Genomic DNA, 4240 nt, shown 5'->3' on the forward strand with positions numbered 1-4240 from the left:
ATTATTTTGTCATATAGAGATTTTCACGGTAAGTGGGTTTGTTCAAACAAGTAGGATTGAGACTGATCACTTACAATTCACTAAAAGTTCACATCTCACACACTATAATGATTAATTTCTTTAGAAACTTTACATTAGGTCAAGAACATATCTAAATAATCAGAGAAATAATATGTTTTACCTAGAAGGAATGGAAGAGAAAGAACCTTAACCTGGAGCATTCAAGAAACACAAAACAGATGTGGTACCTGGCTGGCTTAGTCTGTTAGGTGGCCAACTCTTGATTTCAGCTCAGGCAGGTCCATGATCTCGCTGTGCGGTTCAAGGGTTCAAGCCCCACATTGGCCTCTGTGCTAACAGTGCAGAGTCTGCTTGGGATTGTCTCTCCCTCTCTCTCAGACTCTCCTCTCTCTGTCTCTCTCTCAAAAATAAATAAACATTAAAAAAAGAAACACAAAGTAGAGTATGTAAAGTAAGAGTTAATACTTATTGAGCACTTAGGTTGTGCTAGTGTGTGTGTGTGTGTGTGTGTGTGTGTGTGTGATATCACGTTCTCTTCATAACAGTCCTATGAAGCTAAAAGAGATGAATCGCCCAAGCTCATAGAGCCAGAGAGAAGCAGAAGTGGAACGACCTGTCCTTCTGGCTCCAAACTTGACTGTGCTTGTCTGCCCCTCACAGGTACCCATTTCTCTCCAGGATTCAGTTCACTGAAAGAAAAGAAGGGCCACGAGAAACTAAAGATCCTTTTTGCTTAAAACCCATTTTGCCGTCAAACAAACTCATTTTTTTATTTGAAGCACACATGTTTAAAAAAACTTTTTTTAATGTTTATTTATTTTCGAGAGACAGAGAGAGCTAGAGTGTGAGCACGGGAGGGGCAGAGAGAGAGGGAGACACAGAATCTGAAACAGGCTCCAGGCTCCGAGCTGTCAGCACAAAACCCGTCGTGGGGCTCGAACTCACAAACCACGAGATCATGACCTGAGCCGAAGCCGGATGCTCAACCGATTGAGGCACCCAGGCTCCCCTTGAAACACACATTTAAATCTATAAAATAGTTTGTCAGAGAAATGTCTGAATTCAAAACACGTGTGAGGAGTGCCTAGCTGACTCAGTAGAGCACATGACTCTTGATCGTGTCATGAGTTCAAGCCCCACATTGGGCATAGAGCTTAGTAAAAAAAAAAATAATAATAATATTAAAATAGTGCTGGGGCATCTGGGTGGCTCAGTTGGTTAAGTGTCCAACTTCAGCTCAGGTCATGATCTCACAGTCTGTGAGTTCAAGTCCTGCATCAGGCTCTGTGCTGACAGCTCAGACCCTGGAGACTGCTTTGGATTCTGTGTGTCCCTCTCTCTCTGCCCTTCCCCCACTCACATTCTGTCTCTCTCTCTCAAAAATAAATAAACATTAAAAAAAACTGCGCTCACTTCAGCAGCACATATATTAAAATTGGCACGGCACAGAGAAGATTAGCATGGCCCCAGTGCAAATGTGACACGCAAATTCGTGAAGCTTTTTATATTGAAAGAAATAAAATAAAATGTGTGCAAAACCTGTGTGACATGAAAGGAGAAAAAAAAGGCCATCTAACCTTGGCACCTGCTGATTTGCAATTTGCAAGCGCAGTCCACTGTCCCAAACCCTGTGCTGTGGCTAACTAAGCATCTAGAATTCCATCCTGATGAGTCAGAGGGAGATGAAAATGCACAAGAGGCAGGTGAGTGATAAAGTCTACAGGCCATTGTCTGTTACTTGACACGTGGAAATAAACATTTGCCAAATGGAAAAAGGAACCTGCGGATGGACAGCAGGCATGGGTCGTTGTGCACATTTATAGCATTATTTTTTATATTTAAGGAGAGTCCTGCTTGGACAGGAACAATCCCTGTTGTTTGTACTTTGCATATTAGTCAGTTTCCTGAGTTTATTAATTACATTCTTTTATTAAGACAAACATTATTATACAACCAATGAAAGCCAATGATGTAACAAAAAAATTTTCAAGCATTTCAGTAATGATTTCAAATTAACTTAATCAAAATTCTCACATTGAATCGAAATCCCAAATAATACATTGGATATATTTAAATGCTTCAAACAGTTCACACAAATGATCACAATAATTATTACAACTTCCTACTTAAATGGATTAAAAAGTACTCATACCTTGAATTTAAATTTGTTTCTTCATTATCTCTATCTTTATTCTTGTTTTCTTTTTTTCTTTTAATGTTTTATTTATTTTTGAGAGAGAGAGAGAGAGAGTACAAGCAGGGGAGGGGCAGAGAGAGAGGGAGACAGAATCCAAAACAGGCTCCAGGCTCTGAGCTGTCAGCACAGAGCCCGACATGGGGCTTGAACCTATGAACCACAAGATCATGACCTGAGCTGAAGTCAGATGTTTAACCGACTGAGCCACCCAGGCACCCCTATTCTCGTTTTCAAGATAATTTTCCAGGTTCTAGACAGACAATATTCAAACTTTTTGACAACTAATGTCATTTGTAAATGTATTTGTATTTGTATTTGTATTTGTATTACTCGAGCAAGCTCCTAAACTCCCCCTTCTTCCTACCCCTCCTGTTACCCCAGGCATAAACTGCTCAGTAGCTAAATCAGGAGAGATCAGCAGAAGAGCAAAGGAGGCTTGAGGAGGTACATCACAGAATTGGAACATTTACCCACCTGAATGGAAGTATGTCAATTTTAACCTTTGGTGTAATCACTGCTGTTCGTAACAGATGAGTATCAGCCCTTCTTACATTATTACAAAACTCAGAGAAGAAAGACTCTGTTGTTAGACAAACTAAGCTGAATCTGGATTATTGACCAGCTGTATGGAACACAGTGCCTGTTCCTACCATTTAAGATGATTTGAACCCTAACCAAAGATGATCTAATTGGGTGCCTTTTGATGGTTGGATTCTGATCTCCATAATTTCTTAATATTCTTTTTTTTTAATGTTTATTCATTTTTGAGAGAAAGAGAGACAGAGTAAGAGCAGGAGAAGGACAGAGAGAGGGAGACACAGAATCTGAAGCAGGCTCCAGGCTCTGAGCTGTCAGCACAGAGCCTGATGCGGGGCTCGAACCGCGAGATCATGACCTGAGCCAAATTAGGACGCTTAACTGACTGAGCCACCCAGGGGCATCCCAATCACCATAAGTTTTTAAAGAATACAAGTCTTTGACAGATAATTTGTGATACCTCACAACACTGGCTATTTTCTCACTTTGATGCTTGTTTTTAAGAGTTATTTTTATGGTTTTGCCTTATCATCATTATAAAACCAAATTTATTTTCATTCTTCTGCATGACTTAGGCCCGGGCTGGTTTAATCTGGCTGGGAGCCTCTGGAAATTTTGGTTCATTGTAACGCCATTTCTTCCTTCTCATCAATAACCAATCATAATCAATGTTGGCAGAGAAATTAGTTTAAGGGAGAATGTAAAGAATCTAGTTACTGACGTGCTGCCTGTGAGACACATTCATATGGAAATGACCAGGGGCTTATGAAAATTCATAGCTAGCCCTTTAAGAATTAAATGGAGCACAAGACCTAATTGGAGAACTATATGTATGGAAATGCTAATTAAAGACTTGAAAATGGATATGATCATTAAATGTACAGGAAGAAATGAGACAAGCAACCACAGAACCTTAGGGAGAGCCCACATTTAGGTGATTTGTGTAAGAAGACACAACGAAAATAAAAGAGGTGATCAAAGATATCGTGAAGACACTATAGAGTGTGTAGGCACACAGTATCCAAGCCAAGAGAAAAATTTAAATATATATATATATATATAGACAGAGAGAGAGACAGAGAGAGAGAGAGAGAGAGAGAGAATGATGTGGTGTTGTTTGAAATAACACCAACAAAAGGTCAATAGGGTAAATGCCCATCAATCAGCAATGATTAAATTATGGTTCATTAATACTATAGAGAGCATTACACAACCATTGGAATGAAGTAGATCTGTCTATGCTTGTCATCATGGAAAGATTTCTAATTCATACCGTTAAATTTACAAGTAAATTCCAGAGATAGATGGATTGAGAGATACTGTATATATATCTATCTATAGAGAAAGAAAGAGAAAGAGAATATACACATATATACATATATGTATGTATATTAGGGGCATCTGGGTGGCTCAGTCGGTTGAGCATCCGACATCAGTCAGCTCAGGTCATGATCTCGCAGTCTGTGAGTTCGAGCCCCGCATCAG

General features: G+C 39.5%; 1 non-coding gene across 1 annotated transcript; it reads left to right on the top strand.

Moving 5' to 3' along the window:
* The first annotated feature begins 1426 nt into the window (after positions 1–1426).
* Positions 1427–1533, top strand: LOC122238906. The gene has a single exon (XR_006218054.1). It is a non-coding gene; the product is annotated as a U6 spliceosomal RNA (small nuclear RNA).
* The last annotated feature ends 2707 nt before the right edge of the window (positions 1534–4240 follow it).

The sequence above is a fragment of the Panthera tigris genome, chromosome B2 (assembly GCF_018350195.1).
Source record: "Panthera tigris isolate Pti1 chromosome B2, P.tigris_Pti1_mat1.1, whole genome shotgun sequence".
NCBI lineage: Eukaryota > Metazoa > Chordata > Mammalia > Carnivora > Felidae > Panthera > Panthera tigris.